The following is a 12632-nucleotide window of genomic DNA, read 5'->3' on the forward strand; positions in this document are numbered from 1 at the left end:
TTTGAGAGTTCAAGGGTCACAGATAATTAATATTCATAGTTTTTTCAAAGCTGGAAGTTTGATGCCAGTTATGAAAACCACACAACCACAATTGGTTTAGATTTGCAGATTTCTTGAACTGTATGTCTTTTGGTGCTGTAGGGCTAATAATTTATGGGGGATCTACCCCGGTATGTTTTTTGTATAGTAATTCTGTAAGACCTATCCAGACACGTCTATATTAAGAAACAGGGCTAGCAGAAAAGATGCTTCAAGATTATTTTACATTTTAGCTTCTTTAATTGAACAGTTGTGAGTTTGAGATAAATACAACAAAAGGCAAAGATGTGGAGTTTTGTTCATATTTGCAGAATTGGAAATACACTGCTCTTTTTCCTCTGGCCTAAAAGTTACAGTTTTGCCCCTGCTAATGGCTTATTTCATGCCTTGCTCTTTGTACAAACAGCATTCTGGGTCCAAAATGAGCACATCAAAGCATGGAGTAGTTGTATGTATGCCAAGTTAAGAAAGAGACATAATGACTGGAAAATATTTCTCATGTATGGAGAAACTGAGATTTAACACCTTTCCTGCAAGGCTCCATTGAATAAGACTTTTTCCCTCAGTTAACACATGTGCCTGCTGAACACACAAAATACAAGATATCACATATTTTCAAACCTAAAAATTTATTTTAAATCCCCCTGTATCTGAAAAGACACGGTTATGTCTCTCTAGACCTAAGAAGTTTCATGATACACATTTTTATCTGCAAGCTACAGGATGTACCCAAAGCTCATAGCCAGAAGAACTACCTTTAATCCATGCCAGTAAGGAGCCAGTCTGTCTCATCTAGGTAACGTGTCTAGCTTTTTGCCTGGTTATTTGAAAGCATGTTCTAAAATACTGTTTACACCCCCACTTAAGGTAGATCGCACTTCTCCAAGTAAGTAGGCAAAATGTGGTGCCAGCTGCTATATATTATTTCAGTGAAAAGAATATGGTTCAGCCCAGAAAGAATATTCTTGTCTTTGCTCTTGGTCAGGGGTTTTGGGCAACTGAAGTAGGGTGAGTCACTGAAGAATCCTTCTCAGGTTTTGTTCAATATGCTGGAAGACAGAGTAGTGAGGAATAGTATATGTTTCTATCACAGAATGATTTGTTTAATCATGCTGTGATATACTGTGGTTTTCCTCAGTCTTTGTTTTGCCTGTGATTTTCTGTAGTATTTCCCTGCTTAGCTCTGGGGAAGAAAAATCATAAACTGGATGTTTGTTTCTCTGATGATTTCTGTATCATTTTCACCCAACCTGAAGAGTATTATCTCTGATCTCTTTCATTGTTCCTGTGGCTACCAACTTCAGATGTTTATGATTTGGCTGTCATCATAATATCACATAGGAAGTTCTGCTTCTTAGAATAAATCAATTCTCACTGTTTTCTCATGAACTTTCCCTCCCTGCTGTGAGTACTTAATCAGATAGTGACAACAAAAGTTCCATTGTCTTTTCTGTTCACGAAACAGTGTGTTCACAAACTGCTGTCAGCTGGAAATCCAGTCTCTCTTTTTCACGGCTTCTGAGTGGGCCAGAGTTTTCCTTCAGAGCAGTTGTACCCACAGTACTAATCCAGTAAGTTAATGTAATGCGATGCACTCTCTTTGAGAGACAGCACCGTACTCACAACACGATCATCTACACCAGACTTTTTGTCCCCAGATCACTTGCCTGGTCTTTCATCTGATTCACCCCGGCAAGCCTTTTCACATCATCTACTTTTGAATTTTTAGTTCATTGCATGTTTGTAAATGTAGAACCACAGCCAGGAATGTGAAAAGCAGCCCAGTCTCTGCATAGAAGACCAGATGGTTTTGACAGATAAAATCATTCACAGACATTCATTTGGAGATCTGAGGGATGTTAACTTGAAACATCTTCTTCTGTGTTTTCATAGCAAATTAATGACAGCATGGTTTTGTAACAATTAGGCATTTGCGGACCTTGCTGTGACATTTATGCAACCAAAAAGCAGCACCCCAGTATCACAGTTATTTTGAAGGTATTTACAGCTTGCTAATCATACTTAGCATTCTGTATCCATCTCAGAAAAGTCCTGTTGTGTTTTATTTGTTTTTCTTTAAATGAAATTTAGTACATTTCTGTAGCAGAACCTTACTAGAAAGTTGAAGACTTGGGAGTAAAATGTTTTTGTACAGAACCGCACTGAAGACCTGATGATATAGTCAGAGCCAGTGGCCCATGTCCCCAGGAACTGTAGACTGATTCCTGGCTGCAATGTCCCAATGAACTCCATTAACTTAACACTCATTTGGAACTGCTTTGGGGCAGGAATTTTTTCATTCACTTCCTATACTTAACCTTCCTTTCTGCCCTCCAATGCCCCTCATATTCTAGTCCGTGCTGCTGATTGGAGTCAGACAGGAAACTTGCATGTATTTCTACATGCAAGCCTGTGGCGCCCACTCTCCATGCAGGCGTGAACTTGCATTCCCTCTGCTCCAAGCCAGTTGACGTGGTTGCTGCAGTACCGAGCTGATAAAATATACACTGCCTCCCATCTGGGCTAACAACTTCAGGCTTGGTGCTGCCTCGGTTGCTTTTACGTGCTCTGGCACGCGTGGCACATGGGTAGAGCAAGCTCCCTTTGCCCGCGCAGTGCTGTGTGAGTATACCCCCAGACAAACTCTGACCTCTTATTTATTTTGTGTAAACAAGAAACGACATAGCCGTCACTATCCGTCTCAGGCATGGCAAGGAATGCAGGGCACTGTTTTCCCCTTTTTTAGTTTTAATAAACCCAAGAAGAACCAAGAATGTTGCAACTTCAGCTGTCCTTTCTTTTTAGAGAGCTTGGTTGGCTTTCTTAACTCAGTTTCCTTAGGAGTTGTGCCTTGTGCAATTGCCCTGCCTGTCCATCAGCTGGTTTCCTGATCAGTTTGAGACCTATTTGACAGGAAGGTAGACATCTCACAGATACTAATTTCCTAAAAGCTTTGCGAAACTTGTGGCTGTGTGAAGAACAGAGATGCAGAAGAGTGCCACGGTGAAGGCAGGCTGGTGAGCTCAACAGTTACCTGTTGTGTTTGGCCTCTTGACTGGCCAGTTATCACGAGCGAGCTGACAGGTCCATCACAGGCACAGGCTGTGAAGCAGCTGCATCATCTTCCTCGGTAGCCCAAGGATGTGAGGGGGAGCTGTGGAAGCTTAGGGGAGGCAGAAGGGAGAACCTGTCGATATGCCAGAGTGTGGGAAGCACTAGCAGAGATGTGCAGGAGGAACTGAAGCCATTGCTGTGTGGTAACGTAGGGCCATCAGAGGCAGATCGATAGGAAACAAAGCTCCGTTAGTCCTGCTTCATGGAGAACTTATTTCAATTGAAGTCTTTTTAAAGAAAGTGGCAAATGGCTTCATGACCTAGTGGGTTGTATTCAGATGCTGACCAGCTCATAGGTTGGATTTAGACACATTCTGTGGCTCGTTATAGAAACAGTGGAGAAAAAAATTCACAGCTTCTATGCAGGAGGTCTGCAAACAGCCACTACCCCTCTCCACTGACCGAAAGTAGCTCTGGGGAATATGTGGCCCAAATGATTCATTTATCTCTTTAATGCTTCAACTCTTGTGGCAGACAACTTACATATGGCCCAATACCTGTTTTATCAAGGGAGTCAGAAACACTGAGTTTGGTTTTGGGCTCAAAGAAGCCAGTTATGTAGGTCTGTGTTTGGGGGAGGAATTAATTTAGAAGACCAATCTTGCTGCCATCTTCAAGGGGCCTGTTTGAGCTAAACTCCAAAAAGTCATCCTCTTGAAACTCCAAGCTGATGTAGCACCCCAGAGGGGGCATCCAGATACATCCAGTTGGTTTTGAAATTTAGATCATTACCTCTTTGCCTCAGTTTCCAACTGAGGAGATTTCCTAGTATGTAATCAACTTGAAATCCATTTGATGTATACTAATGCTCTGAACTGCTTTGAAATTCTCAGATGAAAGGCACCATAGAACACCAAGGCTTTTAATGTTACATTACACTATAAATTTTAATTACTAGCAATATCTTACTATAAATAAATTATGTTTGCATGAGAAATTTTCAAGCACTATTGTAAATCTTCTGGACAAGAATGATATTAAAATAAATATGCAGCTGACATCATTTTATAAGACCTTTTCAATATGTGAAAAGAGTAAGTTACTGAAATGCCTTCTTGCTGCTACGCTGTGATCTCTCTCAGTGCCTTCTGTACTTAAGTAAACTTTGATTTTCCTATTAAGTTTGATGTATGACTACATCACATACGGCCTGCCTCAACAGCTGGTTAATTATTTATTAAGGGTCAGGAGAAATTGGAAGATTAAAGGCAAACCAAAGTGAAGGAGGAAAAAAAAAAACCCACATTCTCCCCAAGCTTCTACAGCAACCAGTTTTTAAAAAAAGGTTCTGCTTTATATTTATGTTATTCTTGACTTTGTCTCTTAATGGGGGATTTTTTCACGTTCTTTTGAAGACTTGAATGGCGATATAACACAGGTTGAAAGTAAAGATGTCTCTTCTTGCTTCATTTTCCCTTCTCTGAATCTCATCTTGCCTAGCACTGCTGCCATAATTAGTTTGGTTTGAGGGAAAGGCAGGTGTTCTATTTTGTTGGTTTTTTTACAGAAGTCATCTTTATATTTTTTTCCCCTTGCTTAAGGCCATTTAGTCTTTTGCAACTTTGCGGATTAAATTTGCCCAGAGACGGGAGACTCCACATGAAGAATCTCTGTAGTGCGTCTCCACCTTGCACGTGATAGAGGAGAGAAGGGTAAAATCCACGCTGACTCAGAGCACGTGGGGCTGCAGGGAAGCACCAGGGTGGGCAGTGATTGTGTGTTTATTTGTAGTGATGAAAAACTCCCAGGGAGTGATGAATGTCCTCGTATCTCTTGTTCCAGCCACACTGGAATGGCGAGGCTGAGCTGTCACTGTGAAGTATTGCTCAGCCGTCTTTGCCCCTCCTTATTTTCCTCAGACTTTGGTGAGGTAAAGAAAAGTCAGAGCAGGTGCACAAATTCCCAAGCTAACCTTTTTTTTAATTTGTAAACATAATTCATGCATCAAAAGAAAGACTGCTTGCAGAGCAGAATTGTTTTCAGTAAATCACCCACATTCATTTTGGGTATTTTTGAGTAGAAAAGGCATTTCTCTTTGTGTAGGTCTCTCCCTGGGATATTTTGAAAGTTAGAAGTTTCATTTGTCCGTGGAAAATTATTCTTCATTTCAGTATGTTACCCTAGTGTTACATTTAAATGCAGTAAAAGGGAAGATTAAAGATTTAAATTGTTCTGAATGTATTTAAAGGGAGAAAGGCAATGCCAAGTTTGTCAGTTTGCCTCAACTTGGGACAGGAATATTTTTCAAAATCGCAATAAAATTATGGAGAATGAGAAAAATCCTGACCTTTCCATCCTCTGTGAAAAAGAATGCATTTAATAACAGGAGTACAGAACTGTAAATTTGGCATTTTATGTCTGATTGAAGGAACATTTTGATTGATTTTACATTGTGACTTATGACTTGCATTCTGGAAAAGACGAACTAGAAACTGTAATCATTTAACTTTGTTTGAAAGATTCATAAAGGAAAAGTAAATAAGTTTTGTGGACTTAGGAACAGCAAAACAAAGGTCGAGGTCTGCTGCATTCTGCGTGTTCCCAGGAGAAGATGGGAGCTGTCAGTTTGCAGCGGTTTTAGTACAAGGTGGAGGTGTTCAATGGTTTGCGAAACCAGACCTAAAACAGACTTTGAAACAATTAATAGCATGTGTGAATTTTAGCGCACAGATTTCTGAGTTTACTTGGTCAAGAAGCTTCATTTCAAGAGGCAGGGGTCGTGAGCTGAATGGCAGCACAGTGCAAACCCATGTGTACGGCGTCCAGACTGGAGGTGGTGGGTCCCCATGGCTCCGCACTGCAGGCTCCCTGTTTGCAGCGAGCTCAAGGGAATCTCCATCGTGCTCCAGCACACGGCGTAAACATTCCTGGGTGCTTGCCACTGAGTTTCTGAAGAGCAGCCTCTCTCGTGATTAAATACCCCAAACAGGCTGGAAAGGATGTGACTTTTTTGAGTAGAGAATAAGTCAGTTATTGTGGCTTCAGTGTTCATAGTTAGCCATTGAAGGAAAATGTGCAGTCATTTGGCTTGTGCTTTTATGGCCTTCTTGTCTGGCAGATGACTCAATCTGTGGGTTTTCCCCTGTAGCTCCACTAATTTGTTTCAACACATGGCAAAGCTATGGAAAGCAAACATAAATCATGCAATGTACAAAATGTTACCAATTCATAGGTTTACAAAGTGCCCCCCATCCCCAGCTTTTGACTGAAAAATCAAAATCTCTTGTTAAAAATACTCTTTTGCTGGCTTTAAAAAAAAAAAAAAAAAAAATTAAAAAAAACCCAGACAATAAAAAAGCATCAGGCTGAGTTGATCTATAAGGAGCAGATCATAAGCTAGTGCTGATTCACAAAATTACATACTGTTTTGTAGAATAAAGTAAAAAATGTGGAATAGACTACACAACTGAAATGGAGCTGGAGCTCAGAGGACTATGATTCCATTGCTGTCTCTACTGCTTGTTTTCTGGATAACATTAGATAAGTCATTTTGCTTCTGGACTTAAGTTTTCTCATTTGTCAAATGGAAGTATTGGCACTGATCTTCTCAGTAAACTGCTTTGATATTTGCTAGTCAAAAATACAGTCTAGGATCTGGGAATCACAAAATCGTAGATGTTTGTAATCTTCTAGCCAGCAGTTCATACCTCAGTCTGCATCTCCTCTGTAATTACTGGGTGGAACTGGAGGAGATTTTGCCAACAGCCTTACAGACCGGTGCGTTTAATCCATTGTACCAGCAAGAGAAGCTAAACCCTGCCAGCAGCACAGTTTCTGAGGAAGGTTGGTCATGTTTGTGCTGCCAGGGAACTTGTTATTGGTGAAATGACACATAGCACAGATTTCTTTTTATAGAGACACCATCTACTTTATTAGTCTACTTAATAGTTTAAAGACAGAACTGGAAGTCAAATCTCCATTTCCCATGCCTGGAGTCTCTGGTGCTGACAACCCAGGACAAGGAGGCTGGCCTGCCTGTGGTGACTCCACACAGTGGAAGTCCCAGAGCTGGATTTTCTCAGTTCTGTGTCTGCAGTAAATAATTCTGACACAATTCAGCTGATGTGCAAGGAGCCAACACAGCTACCTCAGCATGGTTAACTTGGATGCAGCGCTGTGAAAATGCAGCTGTAACTGTTGCTCTGTGAGCATTTACCTGGAGCCGCTGGATGGTTAAACTAAGGAGTCCTCCTGAAAGTAACTATTAGATAGATTGTGTTTAGAGAAACCTGAGGAGATGATGTGAACTTCCCTTACCTACATTTCCGTTACCTATGTTTTTTCTCTGTGGCACAATTAGTCTTTTAACGTTTCCTGACACTTCTTTTGTGGTGAGTATAGCCAGGGTATAAGGAAGATGAAAAGACATTTTGAGTGAAAATGCAACATAGCTAGGTTAGGGAGAAGGAAAAAACTTGAAGGATTTGATTATGTTAAATAAAGAAGCAATAAGGTTTTCATTATCTCATTGTTTTTCACTTACTGGTAAATCAGGCTTCAGGAATGGTTTGGGGCTTAGTTGCTAATTCAAGGTACATGAGCTCCAGAGATTTAGAAGGACGTGGACAGTTCATGTTTCCATCATGTGTAAGCAATAGCTCTTTTTCATGTGGTTGCTCTTTAGTACTGAGAGTTGTGTTCCATTTGCAGATAGATCCAGAAAATACAAACAGGACAAGCACTTGGTGGAGTGTCAGTATTGCCCTGGCCTTTTGCAGCAGGAAATTTATACACCATTTAGCAATTAGCTGAGAGGTTGACTCACACAAACATGTTCATCAAATGAAACTCAGGTGCCCAGCAAGAGTAAAAATATCTAAAGGAAGGCTGGCAGGAGAAGGCTTACTGCTGTAGAACTTCCCCTGAAGAAAATTGCCAGTTCAGGATTTGAAGCTTAGTAGAAGTTTATTTGTACCAGGTTGCTTTTCTCTCCGAAAATCAGTTTTCATCCTTTTTTGTTTTTTTAATCTTGTTTAATTTCAGTTCTTGGGTGATGTGCATATATTTCACACATCTCTGAACACCCTCTTTACATTTTATGACAATCTGCAAGCAGGCCTGCTGAGCTGTTATACTTTCCATGCACTTTACAAGTGGGGCTACTTAAGAAAGGCCAGTGCTTTCTTTAAATGAGTGTTACAAATTTCCTTTAAAATATAGTTAAATATCATAACTTTTACAGATATGTAAGCAGACAGAGTATTATCAAAGAGGGGCTGGTGGAATATGCTTCTTCATCTTTTGCTGCCTGAATGATATGCCTTGGCTCTGAGTAGAATATATCCTCTGTTAAGTCCCAATAACATTTGCAGGGGCTGTGGGGATAAATCCCTGTAGTGTATAACTATTTAACATCCACCAGTTTCCAGGCTGGAAATCTGAACAAAAAGTTGCTCCCTCTCAGCACTCCTAAGTTTTTCCTTTCGATTCTGATTTGGAAAACAGACTGAAAATGAAGCTTATCTGACAGAATTTTCTATGGTTTCATAGTGAGGAAGTATGAAAATTACCCTTAAAAACTCAGTAACTCTCTGAGAACCTGGAATTAATTTTGACTATAAATGAGATACGATTAATTTCAGTATTTAGAACGTTACTCAAAGGAGATTCAAATGAAAACAACAAAGCTTGGTCAGGTGGTTCATTACTATTCCTTTAGAAGAAGTGTGTGGGGATCTGGAGTAAGTTCTCAGGTGGGATGCTGGTGTAGTTAGAGGTGGGATAAGTTCTCAGCGCAACATTGGAGAATACCATGTGTAAGTGAAACACCATTATATCTTTATCTCTCTGAGAGTTTTTCATATTAGAGATGGATATGAGAAAAGAAAAGAAAACAAGCTAACAATAATCTTATTACTCCTCATACTGGAATTCTCCTCCACGACTAATTTAGAAATCATTTTACCTTTTCTCTTTAATGTGCTGAGACTTCACGTACTTTTGTCTCCTGGCCTTTGTAAGAGCCATTCCTTTCATATTAATGACACATGAGCTCATCAGATTCCTGAACTGAAGAGGCATCGTGCTGGAATGCTGCAGCGTCCACCTCTGAGCCTGCAGATATGCGGAGCAAATTTACCACAACACCAAATAACATGGTAGCAAAGAGGCGGTCTGCAAAGGTTGCAGATGCAAGTCGGATAAACAGAATGGCGTTAGCTATCCCAGCCTGCGTGGCTACCCTTTCTGACAATAGATCGCTTCATGTCATCACACTAATCCATTCAAATGTTCCGTCATCTATGTGAGGTGAGGTTAAATAAGCACAGCAAACTAAAGAAAGGCTTTTGTTAATGAAGGCTGATAGAGGTGTGGATTTGATCTGCTGCCAAGGGTTTGCAAAGATGATCTGATCTATTGCTAGGTTGTTGCTCTGTAGATGTAGCTTATTACAGGACATGTTGATCATGTCCTGAACTGAGCCAACACAAGGATGTATGCTATTAATGTATGGACACGCACCTCTGGTACATATGCCTGACACACTGCCAGTTCTGATTAAAATTCATAGTTTATGAAGCCAGGCAGAGTTTCTGTAGCCATCTGGTCACCTTTTTTGCAAAATACACATTCTTAGAACTTTCTTGCATTTAAAAAAATAATTGTTCTTCATTTTAATAATGCTAGTGCTAGCGATTCCACCAAAATTCAGAAATCAGGAATCAGTACATTTTCCTTTGCGTGTCATCCCACCCTCCAAATCACAGGATTGTGAATCGCAATATTTTAGGCTGTAAGAATGGATTTTTAGTTCCTTTAATCAATAGTTTCTGGCTTTCAGGATGCTCACGATTGTCTTTATAACAATGGAGGTTTTAACTACCCTTTAAAATAAGCTTTACCACAACCTCTGAAACCCATGATGCCTGGTTTCCTACAAATTTGGGTTTCATGACTGAATTCTCTGTTATCTAATAAGATGCATAATGATGTCTAATACGATGGTCAGAGTGAAGCCTTTCCCACAACTGGGCCCTTCTAAATACTTTCCCCTTTTTAGATTCTCTGGTATCTAGTAATAGTTGGGATTAGGTCCAATCTCTGCCACTGTGGAAGGACTAATAGGCTCTCCAGCTGCATCCACCTGCCAAATGGCATTCTCCCTTAGAAGAGCTGCCAAGGGCAGAAATCCTGTACCACAGAGCAGCCTCATTTGTTCAGCGTGTCTTTCAGGTGGCCAAAAGTTCATCTGCACGATTAAACATTCAAAAGCTTTAAAACTGGTGCAACAGAATGTGTAGATTTATCTTACAGATGAAAGCAAGTTTTCAGTAGTCTTGTGAAAGGAAAATTACATTTTCAAATTTGATGTGAACCATATTATATTCATCTCTCTTGAGCCCTTTGAATATTTTTTCACAAGCTACTGCATCAAGAAGGGCAGGCTTAAACCCAGCTGATGTGTTTGAGTGAAATAAGGTTGGCAAGATTTTCAGTCTTTTTAATCCCATCAGGTGCTTCCTCTATTTAGGATTTAAAGTTTCTCATATCTTAGCCGATTTAGCCTACAAGGCATACTTACCAAAGCATCCCCTGTAGAATGATAAAAAACATTCTTCCGCTGTACACATAGATTACAATTTTGTCAAGGTACATCATTCTCCATCCGAATCCCAGGAAGGACTGTCATGTAAAGCAGATCTGCGTTCATTCAGCCGGTTCAGAGAGCCCTCTGACAAAAGGCCATTATGTGTCCTGCCTTACTCCACTGCTATATGATAAGGACCAGAGTAAATTAAATTTCCTGTGACTCACCTGCAATTGGAAGAAAATATATTGCTTAGTTGCTGCTACGGCATATGGATTTGTCTCTCCCTGTGTACACTGACATGCAGTAAGTATGCAGAGAGTCCCGCTGAGGAGAACAAGCCTGTTATTTTGCAACAGGCTGTTGTGAAAACAGGCTGTTTCAGGGGCACCTGCAGCCTCCAGAAGGAAAGGAAGTTAGCTGGGTAGTGTGGAAACTTCTGCAAATGGTTTGAGTAGTGTAGTTAAAAGCCAGAAAGCAGGTGCACACAATATTCTTATTGAGTGGACAAACAGTGTCAATAGGCAGGCAAACCAGAGCACCTCTCCTGCTCGTTAATTCTGTCTCTTGTTCCACCATTTCCTGTTCATTAATTCCCTCCCGTGTTTGGCCTCTATGCTGGAGCGTATTACTCAGACTCAATCATTGTCTCTGAAAGGGAAGGGTGTTGAAAGAAAAGGCCAGAGCAAAACCTGACATTCCCCAACTCTGCCAAGCTCTCCTTCCTGCGAGAAAGAAATCAAGCAAGCATTTTACGCTTCCTTAGAAAGATAAATGTAAGTCAAGCTTAAGGAAGGTATGTGCCCTCCAGACAGGATTTACCTTTGTGCTGCTTATTCTGTCAAGAGAACTTGTGGGGTTTTTTTATGAAGGGACTATCTCACCTATCTCTAAATCTCACCCATGCTTTAAATCCTCCAGGAAGAAATGAACACAAAAGTCTGGCTTTGTTTTAACTGGCTTTTGTAAGGAGGCCAATTTGTTTCTTCTTGCATTTTTGTAAGTTTTGATATATTTCAAGTGGGACTGTTATGCTTGGCTGATTATGGTGGCAGCTTGATGGACTGTATGGACACACACACAGACTGTATAGTCATCCTTTGAGGACAGTAGCAAACACCTCCCTTGTGGAAGGCATCCACTGACTCACCATGGTTCTCAGCGCACTGCTGGACCAGAGTAGCGCTGCACTTGGTCCCACGCTCTGTCCAGAAATGACAAGGGGCCAGAGGACCTTCTGTTACACCACTCTTCAGATCGGAGAGTCAGATAAAGCAAGTCTCTGCAGAGATACCAAAGCTTTGTGCAGGGGAAGAAGGGTTTGTGAGCTGGAGAGCTCACACGCTTTGGCCATGAAGCAGTGTGTCTGCTGGGGTGGTACGGAGCTGCCAAGAAATACAGTCGGCAACATAGCTTTTTTATCCATGATATTCACAGGCACTCAGAGCGGCAATATCTTGTTAATTATTTCATCTCTTTATCCAGACCAGTTAGTACTGAGCTTTCTTTTCCTACACAGTACCACTGAAAGGGCAGGGACTGTGAAGCCACAATCGGGCCCCCAGCTTGAGCAAGACCTGATGTGTCCCAGAGGGCTGCAAGTGCCAGGCCAGACCGATGGATCACACAACCTAGAGTTGCTCTACCCACATTTTCTCTATGCTGACCCACCAGATTAAGTCTTTTCACCCTCAAACACTGCCCATGGCTTTTGGATGGATACGGTTCTGCCATGAGGCACTAATTCAAATTAAACGTGCCATTAACGGCTACTGTAACATATGCTCATGATTGTAAACACCTCGGTCTAGGCACGTTACCCTTTGGTGTCAGCTTTGCCTGAATGCCCTCAAAGCCACATAGAGGTACAGAAGTGATACAAGCAGCAAGGAGAAAACTGACACTGTTTGCACATTCAAGCAATTTCTTAGCAGAAACAGCGTTCCCAAAT

General features: G+C 41.0%; 1 protein-coding gene and 1 long non-coding RNA gene across 6 annotated transcripts in view; one reads left to right on the forward strand and one right to left on the reverse strand.

The window, feature by feature from the left end:
• The window catches only part of HECW1 (HECT, C2 and WW domain containing E3 ubiquitin protein ligase 1), a 272737-nt gene that overhangs the window by 235278 nt on the left and 24827 nt on the right, over positions 1-12632 (forward strand). The gene's annotated exons all lie outside the window — the stretch shown is intronic.
• Positions 4123-10842, reverse strand: LOC110361761 (uncharacterized). Its single transcript, XR_002418546.2, has 3 exons — positions 10676-10842; positions 9059-9207; positions 4123-6272 (listed from the first exon to the last, which is right to left on the reverse strand). It is a non-coding gene; the product is annotated as an uncharacterized LOC110361761 (long non-coding RNA).

Source organism: Columba livia, chromosome 2, assembly GCF_036013475.1.
Source record: "Columba livia isolate bColLiv1 breed racing homer chromosome 2, bColLiv1.pat.W.v2, whole genome shotgun sequence".
NCBI classification, from domain to species: Eukaryota; Metazoa; Chordata; class Aves; order Columbiformes; family Columbidae; genus Columba; species Columba livia.